The 20,194-nt window shown below is 41.7% G+C and overlaps 1 protein-coding gene and 1 pseudogene across 12 annotated transcripts in view; one reads left to right on the forward strand and one right to left on the reverse strand.

The window, feature by feature from the left end:
- NCOA3 (nuclear receptor coactivator 3) overlaps positions 1 to 16,800 on the reverse strand; it is a 142,411-nt gene extending 125,611 nt beyond the window's left edge. For 8 of the 12 annotated variants that reach the window (XM_040446830.1, XM_040446829.1, XM_040446826.1 and 5 more), the window contains exon 1: positions 16,674 to 16,799. The gene's annotated coding sequence lies outside the window, so the exon portion shown is untranslated. Of the gene's footprint in view, positions 1 to 8,422; positions 8,498 to 9,267; positions 9,723 to 13,008; positions 13,031 to 16,673 lie in introns of those variants that run through there. The other 4 variants (XM_040446822.1, XM_040446821.1, XM_040446823.1 and 1 more) reach the window with 4 other exon arrangements.
- Positions 16,801 to 19,428: 2,628 nt separating this feature from the next.
- LOC121012028 (60S ribosomal protein L37a-like) lies at positions 19,429 to 19,718 on the forward strand (annotated as a pseudogene).
- The last annotated feature ends 476 nt before the right edge of the window (positions 19,719 to 20,194 follow it).

Raw genomic sequence — 20,194 nt, forward strand, 5'->3', positions numbered from 1 at the left:
TTCAACGTTTATTTATTTTTGGGACAGAGAGAGACAGAGCATGAACGGGGGAGGGGCAGAGAGAGAGGGAGACACAGAATCGGAAACAGGCTCCAGGCTCTGAGCCATCAGCCCAGAGCCCGACGCGGGGCTCGAACTCCCAGACCACGAGATCGTGACCTGGCTGAAGTCGGACGCTTAACCGACTGCGCCACCCAGGCGCCCCTCTCTCTCTCTCTTAAAAATAAACATTAAAAAAAAATTTTTTTTTTTAAAATGAACCTCAACTCTTATCTCACCATATACAAAAATTAACTCAAATGGTCATAGACCCAAATTCAAGGGCTAAAACCATAAAACTTCTAGGGAGCACCTAGGTGGCTCAGTGGGTTAAGCATCCACATGCAAGTCTTGGTTTTGGTTCAGGCCATGATCTCACAACTTGCAGGTTGGAACCCGAGTCAGGAGCCTGCTTGGGATTCTGTCTCCCTTTCTCTCTGCCTCTACCCCACTCACACTCTCTATGTCTCTCTTTCAAAAATAAACAAACAATTAGGGAAGCCTGGGTGGCTCAGGTGGGTGAGCTTCCAACTTCAGCTCAGGTCATGATCTCACAGTTCATGGATTCGAGCCCCACGTTGGACTGTGTGCTGACAGCTCACAGCCTGAAGCCTGCTTCGGATTCTGTCTCTCTGCCCCTCCCCCACTGTGTATTTGTCTCTCAAAAATAAATAAATATTTTAAAAAATAAAATAAACAAACATTTTAAAAAATCTTTAAGGGGTGCCTGAGTAGCTCAGTCGATTAAGCATCCAACTTCAGCTCAGGTCATGATCTCATGGTTTGTCGGTTCGAGCCCTGGACTCTATGCTGACAGCTGAGACCCTGGAGCCTGCTTCAGATTCTGTGTCTCCCTCTCTCTCTGCCCTTCCCCCACTCGCACTCTGTGTCTCTCATGTCTCTTTCTCTCTCTCAAAAAAATAAACATTTTAAACAAAATTTTTAATCTTTAAAACTTCTAGAAAGCGTATGAAAAAAATATGAATGACCTTCAGCTGGGCTAGGATTTCTTAAAAGCAACAGAGAGGTTATCGACTATAAAAGAAAACACATTAAAAAAAAATCAGTAAGTTGAATTCCAATAACATTAAAAACTTTTGCTCTTCCAAAACGTTACGAAAATGAAACAGCAGACCAGTCTCAAGTTAAACATTTCTAAAACATATATCCAAAAAAGATCTGTATCTAAAGAACTCTTACACCTCCGTATGATAACTCAACTTAAAAATGGGCAAAAAATATGAACAGATACTTCACCTAAATAAGTACATGAAAATATGCTCAACATCATGAGTCATTAAGGAAACTCACATTGAAACCACAATGAGATACCACTAATATACCCACTAGAATGGCTAACATTAAAAAGACTGACCATATTGGGGTACCTGGCTGGCTCGGTAGGTACAGCAGGAGACTCCTGATCTCGGGGTTGTGACTTGGAGTCCCATGTTGGGTGTAGAGATTACTTAAAAATAAAAATTAGGGGCACCTGGGTGGCGCAGTCGGTTAAGCGTCCGACTTCAGCCAGGTCACGATCTCGCGGTCCGTGAGTTCGAGCCCCGCGTCGGGCTCTGGGCTGATGGCTCAGAGCCTGGAGCCTGTTTCCGATTCTGTGTCTCCCTCTCTCTCTCTGCCCCTCCCCTGTTCATGCTCTGTCTCTCTCTGTCCCAAAAATAAATAAACGTTGAAAAAAAAAAATTTTTTTTTTAAATAATAGTAAAAATTAAAAAATCAGGGGCGCTTGGGTGGTTCAGTTAGTTGAGCGCCCGACTCTTGATTTTGGCTTGGGTCATGATCCCAGGGTTGTGAGGTCGGGCTCAGTGCTGAGCGTGGAGCCTGCCTGGGATTCTCTCTCTCTCCCTTTGCCCCTCTTCCCCACTCATGTGTGCTCTCTGTCTCTCTAAAATAAATACAACGAGGGGCGCCTGGGTGGCTCAGTCGGTTAAGCGTCCGACTTCGGCTCAGGTCATGATCTCAGTTCGTGAGTTAGAGCCCCACGTCAGGATCTGTGCTGACAGCTTAGAGCCTGGAGCCTGTTTCAGATTCTGTGTCTCCCTCTCTCTCTGCCCCTTCCCTGCTCATGCTGTGTCTCTCTGTGTCTCAAAAATAAATAAACATTAAAAAAAATTTTTTTAATAAAATAAATACAACGAAAAAAATTTTAATAAATAAAATTTTAATTTTTTTTAAAGCTTAAAAAATAAAAAGACTGGGGCGCCTGGGTGGCGCAGTTGGTTAAGCGTCCGACTTCAGCCAGGTCACGATCTCGCGGTCGTGAGCTCGAGCCCCGCGTCGGGCTCTGGGCTGATGGCTCAGAGCCTGGAGCCTGTTTCTGATTCTGTGTCTCCCTCTCTCTCTGCCCCTCGCCCGTTCATGCTCTGTCTCTCTCTGTCCCAAAAATAAATAAACGTTGAAAAAAAAAAATTTTTTTTTAAATAAAAAAATAAATAAATAAAAAGACTGACCATACCAAGTGTTGATGAGACTGTAGAATAACCAAAACTATCATACGCTGCTAGAAGAAATGTAAGATGGTACAACTGCTTTGAGAAACAAGTGGCAGTTTCTTAAAATTTTGAAGCATTGGGATGCATGGGTGGCTCAGTCAGTTAAGTGTCCGACTTCAGTTCAGGTCATGATCTCATGGTTCGTGAGTTTGAGCCCCAAATCAGGCTCTCTGATGTTAGCACAGAGCCTGCTTCAGATCCTATCACCCCTCTCTCTTTGACTCTGTCAAAAATAAATTTTACAAAAACATTTTTTAAAAAAGTTTAAAGGTTAAAAATACACTTAGTATATAACTCAGCCATTCCATTCCTACATATTTACAAGAGAAATAAAAGCCTATGTATGTCCTCACAAATCCTTGCAAACAAAATGTCATAGAAGCTCTACTTTTAATAACCAAAAACTGAACATAACCCAAATGTTCATCAACAGATGAATAAATAAACTGAGATACACCTAATGCAAGGCAATAGTACTAAGCAATAAAAAATAGAACGACTGATAATATGAGGGCTAGCTGGCTGACTCAGTCGGTAAAGCATAAAACTCTTGATCTCAGGGCTCTAAATTTGAGCCCCACGTTGGGTGTAGAGACCACTTAAAAATAAAACCTTTAAAAAATATACTGATCCATGTAACAACATGCACGAATCTCAAAATAACTATACAGTACTAAGTGAAAGAAACCAGTTCCCCTTGAAAAAAAGTACATGGTACTTTTGACTTTCCGCTCAGATGCGGCAAAGGTGCAACTGTTTTCTGTCATCCCAAACCCAGGTTCATCAGCCACCTCCATCATGTCGCCTAAGTTCAACCCTAATGAGATCAAATTCATATACCTGAGGTGTACCAGTGAGGAAGTCAGTGCCTCGTCTGAACGGAGATCAAGATCAGTCCTCTGGACCCATCTCCCAAAAAAGGTTGGTAATGACACCACAAAAACAAATGGTGACTGGAAAGGTATGAGGATTAGGTGAAACTGACCATTCAGGCCCAGAATGAAATGGTACCTTCCGCCTCTTCCCTGACTATCAAACCCCTCAAGGAATTGCCAAGAGACAGAAAAAAGTAGAAAAACAGTGAGTGGCCTATTCCCTGTTAAGCACAGCAGGAATCACTTTTGATGAGACTATCAACACTGCCTGACAGATGAGGCACAGATCTTTAGCCACAGAAACTCCCTAGAACCATTAAAGAGATCCTGGGGACTAACCCAGTCTATGGGCTGCAATGTTAATGGCCACCACCCTCATGGCATCATAGATGACATCAATAGTGGAGTAGTGGAATGCCCAGCTAGTTAAGAACTACAAAGGAAGGGGCGTCCAGGTGGCTCAGTCAGTTGGGCGTCTGACTGTTGATTTCGGCTCAGGTCACAATCTCATAGTTCCTGGGATGGAGCCCCGAGTGCCGTCAGCACAGAGCCTGCTTGGAATTCTCTCCCTCCGTCCCTCTCTGCACCTCACCCACTCACAGGCATGCACTCTTTCTCTCTCAAAATAAATAAATAAACTTAAAAAAAAAAAAAACTACAAAGGGAAATATTTCAGTAAAGGATCATCTGACAACGAAAGGGGGAAAAAAGTACACAGCAAAGAATTCCATTTATATGAATTCCCAAAAAAGGTAAACTAATCTTCAGTGACTTAAGGCTGATCAGCAATCACCTGAAGATGGGAAGGGATAGATTATAAAGAGATACAGGGACATGTCCACTAGAGCTAACAGATATTTCCATTACTGTAACTGTGGTGACAGATTCACAGGTTGACCTCTAGGTCAAAACTCAAATTATACACTTTTTTTTTTTCAACGTTTTTATTTATTTTTGGGACAGAGAGAGACAGAGCATGAACGGGGGAGGGGCAGAGAGAGAGGGAGACACAGAATCAGAAACAGGCTCCAGGCTCCGAGCCATCAGCCCAGAGCCCGACGCGGGGCTCGAACTCACGGACCGCGAGATCGTGACCTGGCTGAAGTCGGACGCTTAACCGACTGCGCCACCCAGGCGCCCCTCAAATTATACACTTTAAACATATGTAATTATCTGAATGTCAATTATACCTCAATAAAGGTAAAAAAAGAAAAAAGTAACCTATAGTGACAGAAGGCCAAACAATGGTTCACTGAATACTCCAAAACCTAGAAAAGGACTAAATACAAATGGACAAGATACTACTTTCTAGGGTGATGGAAATGTTCTGTACCTTGATTGTGGTTGGTAGTAACACAACAGTTTACATGTGTCAAAACAAACAACACGCTTAAAATGGTTCAATTTTAGTGTAAGTAAATTATACCTCAAAATAGATTTCTACAAATTAAAAAAAAAAAAAAAAAAAAGCATACCCAGAGGCGCCTGGGTAGCTCAGTCGGTTAAATGTCAGATTTAGGCTCAGGTCATGGATTCATAATCTGTGAATTCGAGCCCCATGTCAGGCTCTGTGCTGACAGCTCAGAGCCTGGAGCCTGCTTCGGATTCTGTGTGTGTGTGTGTCTCTCTCTGCTCCTTCCCTGCTCCCGCTCACACTCTGTCTCTCTCTCTCTCTCTCTCTCTGTCTCTTTCTCAACAATAAACACTAAAAAATTTTAACAAAAAAACAGAGTTACCTGAGTGGCTCAGTCAGTTAAGCGTCTGACTTCGGCTCAGGTCACAATCTCACAGTTCACAAGTTTGAGCCCCGCGTCAGGCTCTGTGCTGACAGCTCAGAGCCTAGAGCCTGCTTCGCATTCTGGGTCTCCCTCTCTCTCTGCTTCTCCCCTGCTCACACTCTCTGTCTCTTTCTCTCTCTCAAAAATAAATAAACATTAAAAAAAATTTTTTTTAATTTATAAAAACTTGTAACACACACCCACAAATGTTAAATAGGTACATTTACATTTCAAACATCTTTAAACACATGAAACAGAATATATAGTTACAACGTATTGTAGTTTACCACCTCGTTAAACTATGCTAACAGTTTGATATCCTGACGTTTTTCTATTTTACATTTTTTGAATTTTTACATTTGATTTTTGTTATAAAAGAAAAGGAAAGCATAAAAGCATTAAAAGAAACACACGAGATAGGGAAAACAAGCACTTCCATACAGCACTTGCTACAACCTCTACAACAGGAAGCCACTTGCAATACCTGTAAAACTTAAAAGTCATACCCTTTAATACTCTAGCATTCTACTGCCAGAAATTTTTATATGCTTTACAACAAAACATGGACAAAGAAATACGTATGAGGATATTCACTTACAGCTATTTGTAATAATATAAAACTGGATAAATTATGATATATCCACTACACAGCGGAATGCTGTGTAACCATTAGAAACAACTTAGTAGTTATAAATACAGACCTGATACCTCTCCCCAAGATCATTTAAAAAATACACACAATCCAGAAGAGGGCTCCTGAGTGCCAATTACAGAAGTGTGTTTGTTTTATGAAAATTTATAGGCCTGTACTTATGCATTTTCCTGAATGTATGCTACACTTTATTATACTTTACCCAAAAATGTAGGAGAAATTCACTGAACTTAAAAGCTTTTAAGCATATGCATTTATGTATGTATCTAGAGTTAACAATGACTCTACAGTTAACAAGAACTCTGAGCAGGGGATAGGGAGGTGGCTGGGAAACGCCTGAGGAAGGATGCCTTACTTTGCACTGTATACATACCCTCTGGTCCCTTTTGAATTTGTCCCATGTGCACCTGTTACATATATCAAAAAATATTTTTGAACTGACACCAGTTACAACTATATCTCTGTATGAGTTGGGATTTTCATAATACAGAAATAAACTAGAAGCAGAGGTGGATTTAGATCCATAATAGTTGTTAAGAACCCAATTTCAAATTTTATGTTCATCACAGCAATTTCATTTTCACTGCCTTTACAACCAGCAAACAGTTTAAATTTCAACTTAGAAAATTAGTTTTAATAAAATCGCATTTTCTATTTCGAATAGGGTTTTGAATAAGACTTCAGTGGAAGGGAAAAAAAAGAGCTCTGCAGTACAAAAGACAGTTAAATGAGATAATGGACATTAAACACCCAAAACTGTCCAGGCATATTAGCTTGGATAAATGCTAGCTTTTAGCTTTTATACCTAAGAATATGAATCAGAACACAGGAGAGATAATTTTTAGTAGGGTAAGATCAGGGAAGGCAGAACAAGAGAAACTTAATAGCAGCTAAAGTATAAGACACACAAAAATAAGATGATACTGGAAATGTAGATTAGAATCAGATCATGAAAGGCTTTGGGAACTCCATGCGAAAGAGTTTAGTTTCATAATCTTAGACAATGAACGATAGATTTCATGCCTTCAAGCAGTCAAGCGACTTGGGATGGGATAAGTTTTTAAAAGATAAATAAGAGGGGAAACCTGGCTGGTTCAGTTGGTTGAGCATGCGACTTGATCTCAGGCTCATGAGTTCAAGCCCCATGTTGTATGCGGAGCCTACTTTTAATTAAATACATACATACATACATACACACACAGACAGACAGATGGATAAATGCCAAAAAGAAAGATAAATAAGAAGTGCACCTGGCTGACTCAGTCAGTGCAGCATGTGACTCTAGATCTCAGGGTCATGAGTTAGAACCCCACATTGGGAGTAGAGATTGCTTTAAAAAAAAAAAAAAGATGGGGGGTCTCAGTTCCTGGGTTTGAGCCCCACATCAGGCTCTGTGCTGACAGCTCAGAGCCTGGGGCCTGCTTCAGATTCTGTATCTTTCTCTCTCTGCCCCTCCCCTGCTCACACTGTTTCTCTCTCTCTCTCTCAAAAATAAATAAATACACACACACACACACACACACAATGGAGAGACATCCATAACTATCTGCACAGAATATCCTCTAATAGCAGTTGCCTTTGGGAAGGAGAGTAGCTACAAAAACCAAAGACCTGGGGGACCATGATCCTTACTTGATTTCAAGATATGTGTATACACACACACACACACACACACACACACCTTTTTGTAATGTTTATTTTTTTTTTTTAACGTTTATTTATTTTTTTGGGACAGAGAGAGACAGAGCATGAACGGGGGAGGGGCAGAGAGAGAGGGAGACACAGAATGGGAAACAGGCTCCAGGCTCCGAGCCATCAGCCCAGAGCCCGACGCGGGGCTCGAACTCACGGACCGCGAGATCGTGACCTGGCTGAAGTCGGACGCTTAACCGACTGCGCCACCCAGGCGCCCCTATTTCCCACATCTTTTAATATGTAGTGCTTAGTACAATAAAAAAACTGTTTGTGTATATATATATATACATATATATATACACACATTATTTTAAACTAAAAGGGCATAAACATGGTAGAGTTTAAACATTACAGGGGCGCCTGGGTGGCGCAGTCGGTTAAGCGTCCGACTTCAGCCAGGTCACGATCTCGCGGTCCGTGAGTTCGAGCCCCGCGTCGGGCTCTGGGCTGATGGCTCGGAGCCTGGAGCCTGTTTCTGATTCTGTGTCTCCCTCTCTCTCTGCCCCTCCCCCGTTCATGCTCTGTCTCTCTCTGTCCCAAAAAAATAAATAAACGTTAAAAAAAAAAAATTTTTTTTTTAAATAAAAAAAAAAGATGTGGGAAAGAGAGATCAGAAACAGCAATTAATTCCGTTTAGATCTACTCCATCTCCTCCAAGAAGTTTTCCCTAACAATTCTAGTTGAAAATGACCTTTTCTTCCTCTGAACTTCTGAACCACTTATTTATGTTGTTGCAACTATGTTTTTTCAGTTATACTTATTTCTCAACTAGATTATAAGCTCCTAGATCACAAAGGGATTTTAATGCCTACAATGCTTAGTATAATTCTTTGAAGAACCATGGTACTGAATAAAAACATTTGAACAACTCACAGAAGGACGGTCCAGTCTTAGGACATCTGGGAAGTATGAATCCTAAGGCCCGGACAGGATTAATCTGGGACAACTCTGTAAGGAAGACATAGGTCCTTAGGACTAAGACTCTAATTTTATCTCAATTTCCAGACAGAAAAGCTGACCTGAGAGTTAGAACTTTAGAAACTTTCATATCCAAATGCCAAGCATTGGGGGAGGGGACACCTAAAATGAATATAATCGAAAAAATAACAGATGACTTTAGAAGCTTATTAAAAAAAAAAAAAAAGATGCCCACTTCAAAAATAGACCATCTGATTGAATCTGCCCTACCAATCAATAAATGCAGACTCCTATGCATGTGAAGAGATAATTAAGATTCATATCAGAAAATAAGAACTGTATTTTCAGTTGTGGTGGTCTGGGAAATTTACTTAAATGAGACAGGATCTGAACTAGACCTTAATGACTAGGTTAGGCAGCAAGGGAGAAGAGTCAGAAAGCAGCAGCGGCAGCGTGACTCAAGAGGCAACAAAAATGGGAAAGATTGATTTTAAAAAGACGATGATTAGAAACTGAATATTAGGTTAAGGAATTTCGATTGTACTTTGCAAATTTTTAAGCAAAAAATGTAATCAAAATGATGTTTAAGAAGTACAGAGAGGACTTAGGGAAAGAATAGGGACTACTTTGAAAACTATTACAAATATCTAGAAATAAAGGGCCTGAACTAAAGTTTTAGAAATTGTAATGAAAATATATTTAAGAGAAATGTATCAACAGGATTCTGCAAAAACAAAACCAGTTTACTCAAATCCACTAACATTTGAGTATTTAAATGACCAAGTCTTAAAATGCCTTACCTCTGAGCTCTTGCTAATGATTTCTCACCAACAGAAACTGTTGTCTCCATATTAAAATCTCACTCATTCTTCAAAGTCTTGCATTCTCATCACCTGGTCAGAAGTAGTCCTTTCCTCCTCTGAACTTCTTCTTGATCTTCATAAGCAAAATAAATTGCCTCATACTGAAGTGATGTGAATACCTGATTGATTGTGTGCACTTGGAGGTCAAAACCTTATTAACTCTCACAGCGCCTTCAACACTACAAGCTTAATAAACACTGGTTAAGTATGTGTGTATGGGGGAGTGGGCAACCGCCAAACAGTAGCAAATTAAAGATGATTAAAGCTTGGGGCCTCATAGCTAAGAGAATGCTGAATGCTGGTATGAAAAGTCAGTTTAAAAAGTAACATGTGGGAGGCGTGCCTGGGTGGCTCAGTCAGTTAAGCATCTCTTGATTTTGGCTCAGGGCTCAGGTCATGATCTCCCCCTCCCCCCACCCCAATCTCTGAGGATTCTCTCTTCCTCTCTCTGCCCCTCCCCCACTCGTGCACGCACTCACACTCTCCCTCAAAATTAATAAAACTTAAAAAAAGAATTAACACGTGGGAGGTATTTCATACTTTAAACAAAGAAACAGAAAAGTGGAGTTTATTGGACAAGTTCACAATTCCAGGTTCACCTAAGTTGGTTTCCCTACACCTAAGGCTTCTACCATATTCTAGAACTGTATTTTCAGTTGTGGTGGTCTGGGAAATTTACTTAAATGAGACTAGATGTGGCTGTGCACTTTGAAAGTAGCTTCCTGAACTCACTGTACTGATGCCTGGTGAGATTATTCTTAAATCTTAATACAGCGATAGTCCTGTCTTATTATATGAAGAATATACAACTGGCACTCCAATGGATGCAACGTATGTGTGGAGTTATTTTTCTCACTGGCGAAGTTAGATTTTCCTGGATGCAGCCAAGGACTTGCTCTGACAGCAATGGGGCCAACGGTGTTCACTGGGATGAAAGTCTTATAAAAACACAACCACCACCAGACAGGTAAAAGAGGAAAAGAGATGAGCTTGGATGGAGCAGAGGGTGTTTAGACTAAAGACACAATTTGGTGAAAAGAATACTGGGTAATCCTTAAAACATTTTCAAATAAAGTTGCCAAATTTCAATCTGGAAACAAAATCAAGCTGATGTAGCTACTCTACAGAGTGACTTAAATTCAATAATCCATTCCACTGATGACAGCTTTACTGAGAGTAAAGAAAAATATGACTTCATTTTCTTACAAGAGAAGGAGGGGGTTGAAAATTCTCTCCCCCTCCCCCTTCCCCAGACACATATGTGCCAGCACACACTGTGCAGCTTGTAGCACCTACTATGAAGTCAGGAGCTCAAAAATCATCCTATCTCCCAACTCATGAGTCAGCACTGAAAGGTTACCATTATCTGATATAAAGAGCTTAACCCATTTAATGTTTGACCAACAAAATTTAAATATAAGACCATTCTACATATCTATACAATGCTTTAAGTTTATAGAATTCTCCACTATAATGAACTTTGGAGATCACATATTCTACCCCCTTTGTTTTATAAATTTTAAGGAATGTCTTGAGATTGATTTGCATGAAGCTTACAATACTAGCTTGCAAATTATTCTCAACTCTTCTTCACAAGTATCATTTTCAAAGTAACAGGCCAACAAATGATACTGATTAGGTAACAAAAGGGGGGAATATCCAAAAGTTTTCGTGTGTAGATTTTTTTCAGGTTTATTTATTTTTTAGTCATCTCCACACCCAACGTGGGCCTCGAACTCATGAACTGGAGATCAAGCATGCTCTTCCCACTGAATCGGCCAGATTCCCCGAGATTTTTTTTTTTTTTATTAAAGTTGTTTTAAAACTGAGTGTATGATCATGCTGCTCTTTCCACCAGTAACAATTAACTCTCATGTATAAAAATGTCAGTTTAGGCCATTTAGATTATGATAAACAAACATTTCCTCTCAAAGTAAAAATAATTTGGTTTTAGATTTCACTTAAACAGAAAAGCAAAGAGTATTTACTCTCAAAGTCTCCCCCACCCCCCTCTTTTTGTTGTTGTTAAAACTCTTTCTTCCCCTCCCCACGCTTTCTCCTCTTTTGTACTCAAGTTCTCAAATGCGTAAGCTGGAGGCACAATACCACAATACAACTGCAGGCTTCCTGCCTACTGGCCAGTCATTATTCTTGACTCGAGAACTTTCAAAACACTGCTTGGGTTGCTTTGAAATTCCCTCTTTCAGATTTTCCCTCTTTCATGGAACATCTATTTAAAAGAATGACTTCAAAAATGTCTTGCTGCACCCAATCAACACTCTCTAAGCAAACTAAAAACGCTAGCCTTAGATATGAAGGTGGGATATAAACACCTGAAGTTCCTCAAACACCAATCTGAAAATACAAGACAGGGAAAAAAAAAAAGTGTATTTCTGGCCAAGCATACTACTAATTTTTCTCATATGTATACTAATCCTGTTTCTGAAAAATTCCACATTTATAACTACAATACTACCATCACTTTTTTTTTTAAACCATATAGATCTCTGTCACCAACTACACTGGGATCATGGAAAAGGGCTACCTTAATTATTACCAAAAAAGTAAAGTTCACAAGAGTGAAGTATATTCATTTATTTTAAAAAGTTATCAAGGGAAGAAAAAATTACCAGCAGCAGTCACCTGGAAACATGGGGAATTTCCCATTTCCTCTGACCACACTTTAATGGTGGCAGCAGTACCTATAAATGTATTTGGTTGTTGAAATAAACCAATGGAGCTACTCTAGACACAGACCTAGATGTGGGAGCATGGGGGGGGCGGGGGGGGCGGGGGGGATAAAGTATATGCCCCGTTCAACATGAGTTATTTCCTTTTTAAAGGCAAAAGCATTAAAATTAAACCTTGGACACATTGGTTCATGAGTAACAACTTCTCAAATTGTTACAATACATAAAAATTTTTCTAACACCTCTAACAAAAACAAAAAGACTAATTTATTTCAAACAATATTCAAAAAAGTTCAATCCCAGTACAACAAAATAATTTAGCTAGTCCCCTGGAGTTTGTTATAATGGGATTTAACCTGTGCACTCAACATTCAATTAACCATGAGGCTTATCCTAATTGAGGATTATGCTGAGTTCTGCAGTCTTTTCCCATCTATCCATCTACTACTCCCACTCAGCTGCTATAGCTACCAAAAGCAAAGCCCCAGGGAGCAGTAGATTATCCATTACTATGTGGTACCCATGCCAATATTCCCTTTTCATCCTTACATGGATGATAAAGAGTTAAATTTAGTAATCTAATCAGCCTAGTTTCCAAAAACTGAAACTTCAGAACCCTCTTAACCTCTAATCAAAGAAATTAAACATTTCAGAAGAATACCTTCATAGGTGGACAGCATACAAAAAAAATTTTTTTACACTCCAAAAAAAAAAAAAAAAAAAGTCATTCTTTCCCCAAACATATCGGTAAAAAATATCAATGGAAAAGAAAAAATAGGACACAGACATTCATAATGAAAAACAGGAAAAAATACTAACAGAAAAGACTAGTACATTTGCTCTTAAAATATTCTTTGAAACAGGTAAAGCCCATTTGCCAGATAGGTCAGACTTCTTTCCTTTGCCTCTAGGCCACAAAATTTATTACAGTTAAATAAACCTTTATTACTGCCCCCCCTGTAAATTGACCTAGGCCAGCAGAACCTACCAAACTGAGTTAATGCTGACAAAGTTGGGAACTGGCAGTATGTAGTCTAAGAAGATTATCCAGTTTGTGGATAAATCAGCCTCCTAGACAGTGCAGGTCTTCCTTTCAACTGCTGCTGTGTATCTTCTGGCCATTTTCCTGTTCATTTAACTCCCCACCAGAAGGTAGGAAAGAGAACGGCGATTAAATTCAAGTCAAATCCGTCATTTGTTAGGAGTGGAAATAAGGTTAGACTCTGGATAAACTGCACCCTTAACCCAAAATAATCTCCCAGAAACTCTATCAGAAAACCAATGGGCTAAATGAATTTACGCAGCAAACACTAACAAAAAGAAGGAATAAGCCTCATTACAATACAGCCCCTCCTCCACTTTTACTGAGAAATGTTCATTTTGTGATCCCCTCCCCCACCCCCAAAAAGCACTCAATAAAATGGAAGAAAATGCCTACATTTTACTGCAGCATTCCATCTCCACACTATCCCTGTGGATCTAAACTAACATGCAGTTACCTATTTCTTTAATCTGTTGAACTATGAGAAAGAAGAAAAGTTAAGATACATTTCCAATACTAATTTTCTGCTCCCAGAGCTTTAAACACTCGATAATGAAAAAACAAAAACAGAATATTTTACACTACAGGGTATATAATAAGTTCAAACCAAACTGGTTTAACCTATGAGAAACTACATGAGAAACTCTTCAACATGATCAACAACTCCTTCTAGTCCTAGGTAACATTAAAGTAACAACTGCATTAAATTGTGGTCCCTTTCCATTGTAGACAAACAGCCACTGGAGGCTATACTCATTCTAAACTTACAAAAATCAAGTTTTTGAAAGTAATCTACATCCTCAGGCCATGGCTTGAAATTATATATTCTAAAAAACTGAAAAAGAAACCCTAAAGCCATTTATTTTAACACCAATTTGGGTTTATATCTTACCTTATTGTCTGAATTATTTTTAAATTGTTTAAAGACTTCTCAAAAAACATACTCGTCTTTAAAAGATTCTAGAATCAGTTAATACACAAAAGAATTAAAAAAAAACAAAACCCTCATCTTTAATATGTCCCTGAAGTTTATTTCAAAACACCAGTCAAGAAGGCTTTAGTAAGTAACCATTTCAAAAACTATTCATTTCGCATCTCCCAGAAAAAGGATCCAGGGTCCTGCGGTACACTCCTTACTGAATGAATTCTAATTTGTTTGTCTAGGGAGTGAGGGGCAATTTAGAGAAATAATTCTTATACAGGGATTAAGAATATATCCCTGATATAAAAAATAACTCTTATGGGGGGGAGGGCCCCCCCATGCACAGTTTACTCAATGTCAAAATATAGTGAAATTATTTAATGCAATCCCTAACCATCTAAACTCTGGTATTACTGAATTTCTTTAATGAACTGTAGTGTTGGTAAATTTAAAACCAGCATTCTAGAACTTACAAAAATAGAAATCCTGTTAATTATGCTGGGGTTGTGTTTGCATTCTCGAAGTCTCTGTAGGTAAGGAATATTTTATGGTAGAAATATTTCCTGCAACCGCTCTAGAAACATCATAGCAACCCACTTATTCTACAGTCATGTTCAAAATGTAGTTCTATAAACTAGAAGCTGGCATATGCCTCTTTTTTAACGCTGATTGGACAATTAAGTCACTTCTATCAATATATAAAATACCACTGTAATTTAGGATCACAGGCAACCTAGATTACTGCTCATTTAAATGCAGAACCTGAAGCAACCTCCAGTGACAGGAGCTATAGTGTTCAATATCATTTTACATGTTACAAACAGAGGCTTCATCTTACATACAAACAATGCACCCTGGCAGCCGTTCTTCAACCTCAAGCCCCACAGATTGTTACTTCTTTAAGGGTGTCAGTGCATAAGGCAACATCAGAGGTAAGTTCAGAAGCTTTTTCTAACAGCTATCAACATTTGTTCAAGACAGTGAAAAGAAAACAATATTCCCGCCACATTCTCCCTTTCTTCTGTTCATCTTATCTTCCTGCCTTTGGTACCCAGCAAGGGTTAGGTTTCAAATAAAAATCTTAAAATAATTCTTCCAAAGACCAAGGATACTCCAGAAACCGGCAACAGCCACTGCCTCCGAGGAGCCGGAATTGGAGGGTTCACAGGAGAGACTCATTTTTCAACGCTTGTGTACCTTTTTCCAGTTGGGTATCGTATCTGGTATAACCTATTCTAAACAGAGCAGTAATTCAAATTTTTCTCAAGAACAAATATTTCACGAACTTCCAGATTTCCATTTCACGTTTCAGTGTATGCGGCATTCACAAGACCCATGTTTGGGGTTTGGTTTGGTTTGTTTTGTTTTTTCCATCATCCTCTCTGCAACCTGCTGCAACAAATATACTGAAGCTTTCTTGCAGCCAGGGACCAGTTAGGTGGGTCCGAGGCTGGGCATTTAAATCAGGAGATCCAGCAATCTCACTCAACACCGCTCCCACTCGCTCATCGCATTCAACTCCATTTAAAAAACCACTGCAGCAAGACAGCTGGTACTCGCCTTCCGGTTTCTTTACGGTACAGGCTTAATAACAAAAACAGGTTGGCTTTGAAGCGCTGCTCAAAAACTGCAAAAAAGGAAGTCTTCGCATTCGAGACGGGGCGGGGGGCTGGGGGGGGTGAGTTTCGACTTCGGGACAATTTCATGCCTTTCGTGTCATTCCATTTTGGAATCCCAAACTCCTCCTGTTTTATGAGATTTTGAGACGATGCTTTCTCGCTCTCACCACTGCTCTTTTGGTTAACTTTTCCACCCCGAGTGCCCTCAAACTGGGAGCAACTAAGCCTCCCAACGACTCATGGATCATCCTTTTTTTTTTTTTTTTTTAAAGGCATGTGCAAGACAATTTAAATCATTACAAACTCCATCAACGTACGTAAGATTCGAGATGGGGACGGGGGGGGGGGGGGAGAAAAAACAGTCCTGACGAAGACAGCCAAACCCCAAATTTGATCTACCAACTTCCCACTTGCCATTTCCCAACCTTCACACCGGAGGTAGCAAAATGCCTTTTTACCGAGAAAACTGCGGAGAACCTCCCCGTGCCCAAAATGAAATTCCGCGGATCATTCGAGTTCAAATATTAAAAATGCCCCGGTGCGGGAGGAAACACAGCAACAAAACGCAACCCGATTCTGGGTGCGACTTGGAGACTGGGGTGGGGGTCGTGGGGTCTGCGCCGCTGCCCCCGCCCCCTAATTCTTCCGAATAACTGCGAAGGAGCCGAGGCAGCGGGAGGCGGACGCGGGGAGCTTTCTAAAGCAGCCCCAAGGGCTGGGGAAAGACAAAACTTCAGGGACAGGAGGGGAAAAGTGGGCCCCCGCGGTCCCCCCCCCGAAACTCCTCGGGGTGACCCCTCCGCGCGGGGACCCCCTCCGACTCCCAAGCCGCCTGCCGCCCCACCTCCGCTCCCCTCCTCCGGCCGCGGGGCCGCCCCGGGCTGCGGGGAAGCGGCGCGGCCCCGACACCCCAAAACTATCTCAGCGCGCCCCCCGCTCGGCGCGCCCCTCAGCGCCGCCGCGGAGCCGCAAAGCCGCCGGCTCGCGGCAACCCGGGGACTCGCCCTCTTCACCCCCGCCTCGCACTCCACCCCCTCGCCCGCCGCCGCTCCTCCTTTATCTCCACTCACCGCCCGCCGCCATTTTCCTCGCAGCTCAGCTTTAAATCGGAAACTCGCCGCCCAGCCCGCAGCCGCCGCCACCGCCGCCGCCACCGACTCCGCCGCCGCGGCCGCCGCCGTCGCTGTGTGGAGGCTGAGGCGGCAGCGGCTGGAGCAGCGGCGCGGGGGCCTCCGGGATATGTAGTCCCGAGGCCACGCCCAGCACTACCGGTCCCAGGGGGCCTTGCGCGGCCTGGGCGCTGGGTGCCCCCGCCCGGCCGCGCTCGCGCGGCGCGAGGGCGTGGCGGTGAGGACCCCCCCCCCTCCCAGGCCGGTGTCCCCGGCTCGCCGCCTGGGAGCCGCGGCGGGTTCCGGAGCGTTGGAGTGCAGCCTCAGCCCTGCCCTCAATCTTGTCACACTTGCCTTCGTCCAGTAATATCTAACCTTTACCTAGCGTTTATTGTATGCCAAGTACTGATCCTCAAAACAAGCATCCCTTCGAGACCACTGTTATCCTCATTGTTCAGAGGAGCAAACTGAGGCACACGGTCAGAAGCCACCGGGCTCTTCATTAGATGCTAAAGTCACCTCACCGGGCGAAAGGTTGTTGGGTGAGAGTATATTCACTATATATTCAGCCCCCAAGTATCCCACGGAATAGCTTGCTTTGCAGTGGACAGATCTGGCAGACACCATCTCAACCGAGAGATCTAATCACCAAACACTATCACTTAGCTTCACCAGTAATGGATCAAACTGACATTACTTGTCTCCTGGTATGATGCAATGGGGATGGCACAACGCCACCTCTGTAGTAGTATCCTTGCCAAAAAAAAACAGCCGACCTGAACCTAACTATGAAGAAACAACCAGGCAAATCCAGAATGTGGGACATGCTACAAAACACCTTGCCTGGACTCTTAAAAAAGCACGGAAGAGGTGAAAACCAAATGGCAGTAGGTGAGCCTTGATTGGATCAAGATTTTTTTTTCTTTAATGTAAAACGGACGGCAGGAAGGGGGGGGTGTAATATAGACTCTATATTAGATAATACTGTTGAATCAGTATTAAATGTCTGGAGTGTGAGTAGAATAAAAAAACCACTTTATGCTCTGTTCCCACCTGGACTACTGTAGTAGCTTTCTCGCTGTTCTCCCGGCTTCCATTCCAGCCTACCCTCAACGTAGCAGCCAGAGAGGTCCTGATAAAAACCAAGTCATTTTATGTCTGTCTTCCAAAACCTTTACAGTAACCTGCAGAGCCCATACAACCTGTCTATCCCCTTTCAGTCACCATCACCCGCTTCTTGTCCAACCCACTGCTGTATTCCAGGCCCACTTGGACTCCTTGGGGTCCCTCCAACATACCTACCACACCTTGACCTCAGAGGCCCTGCCTCTGCTATTTCTGCCAGGCTCGCTCCCCGCCCCGCCCCTACCCCCACCACCACGGAAAGTTTAAACTCCCTCATCTCCCTCCCCACCCCTCATTGTCCAAATGTCACTTCTTCAGTGAGGCTTTCCCTGATTGCTCTATTTTAAATTCCCGCCCACTGTGGTCTCAGCTTTCTCTATGCCTCTTCCCTGCTTCATTTCTTTTCATAGCATTTTTTAACATTGGAAACAACATATTTTTGTTTACTTGCGGTACTTATTATCTCTTTTCCTCACTAGGATGAAAACTCCATGAAGGTAGAGCTTTTGTCTCTTTCATTCTCTGACGTAGTATTCTCAGGACCCACTACATAGTTTAGCGAGAGTACTCACTCAGACGGTATATGCTACTTGTATTCAGTCCCTCATCAAACAACAGATAACAAACACTGTGGTGGGATGTTGAGGATCCCGAAATGAATGCTAAGACCCTGCATGAACTTTCACCTGAACGACTGAAGCTCTCCCTGCTTTTCCCTTTAGTAATCCCCAAAACACTCCCCACACAGTAGCCAGAGGGATCTTTGAAAACTCATGCACTAAATCATGTCACTTCCAACCTGAACATGTTCCAGTGACATCCTATTGCATTTGGGATAAAACCCAGACCCTAACTGGCTTGGTCTCTGCTTCCCTCTCCGATCTCAGGTAATAGATCTTTTCTAATTTCTTATCCTGTGCAAGACACTAACATTCCTCTTGTTTCGAGAACTTCCCAAACATGCCTCAGGGACTGTCGCTTACTGTGCTGTTTGTTCCCTTTGCTCTCCCGCAGTTTTCATTCCTCCTGGCGTGCTCCCCATTGTCATTCAGGTCTCTGCTACCTATTGTCATTCAGGTAGATCTTCTAAAGCAACGAAGATCAGGGGCGAGTGAAGAAGCTTCCAGCTCTTAATCTCAGGGTCGTGAGTCTGAGCCCCAAGTTGGGTGTATAGATTACTTAAATAAACTTAAAAAAAAGTTAAAAAAAAAAAAAAACACACAGAAGATCAAGTAGATCTTCCAAACCAAATGCTCCAAGAGGGCAGGGAATTTGTTCAGTTCACTCAAGCGTCTCCAGCACCCAGATTAGTGTCTGGCTTAGAGTAGGCACTTAAATAATTGTGAAGGAAATGGAAAGAAAGAAAGAAGGAAGGAAAGGGAGGGGAAAAGAAGAAAGGAAAGAAGGTAAAAAAGAAATCAATCTATCAATTATATATATACATATACGTAAACATGTATATGCATATATATACATGTACATATATATACATACATACTTATATGTATGTGTGTGTGTGTGTGTGTATGTGTGTGTATACACATACACATATATATTCAGCTCTCTGGTCTCAGACCTAGTTTGTGGCAACATGACTAAACACAGCAAGAAGTTGGGAATCATTAGTAAATAGGGGACCCATTAAGGTGCCTCCCACAGGAAAATGGTGAAGATTGAAATAAGCTAGCGCGCCAAGTACATTTGCTCCTTCTGTGGCAAAACCAAGATGAAAAGAAAAGCTGTAGGGATCTGGCACTGTGGCTCCTGCATGAAAACGGTGGCCGGTGGTACCCAGACCTACACTACCAGCTCTACAGTCCCATCAGAAGACTAAAGGAGTAGAAAGACCGGGAGAAGTTCCACCATTTGAAACATTGCTAGCCTATAATAAATGGGTTACTTTATGTGGCCAAAATATCTATATCTACGCATATAAATATGTTATAGATATGTATAGATACATATACATATAGAATACATAGATTCACAGCAGGTGTAACTAATATTAACAATTAAAAAATATGGGGGCGCCTGGGGGCTCCTGAGTGGCCCAGTCGGTTGACCGTCTGACTCTTAATTTCAGCCCAAGTCACGATCTCCCGGTTCAAGGGATCAAGCCCCTCTGCTCTGACGCCACAGAGCCTACTCGGGATTCTCTCTCTCTGCCCCACCCCCACTTGCACCTGTGCGCACACTTTCTCTCTCTCTCTCAAAATAAAAAAATAAATGTTAAAAAAAAATAAGTAAAAAAATACGAAAAATGAAAATAAAAAATATATACAAGTTGTTTGGGAACCCAAGAATAGACCTTTTAACTCAAGGGGTATTGGAAAAAGCTTCTAGGAGGAAGCAACTTC

The sequence above is a fragment of the Herpailurus yagouaroundi genome, unplaced genomic scaffold (assembly GCF_014898765.1).
Source record: "Herpailurus yagouaroundi ecotype Mexico unplaced genomic scaffold, PumYag 196, whole genome shotgun sequence".
Taxonomy (NCBI): Eukaryota; Metazoa; Chordata; class Mammalia; order Carnivora; family Felidae; genus Herpailurus; species Herpailurus yagouaroundi.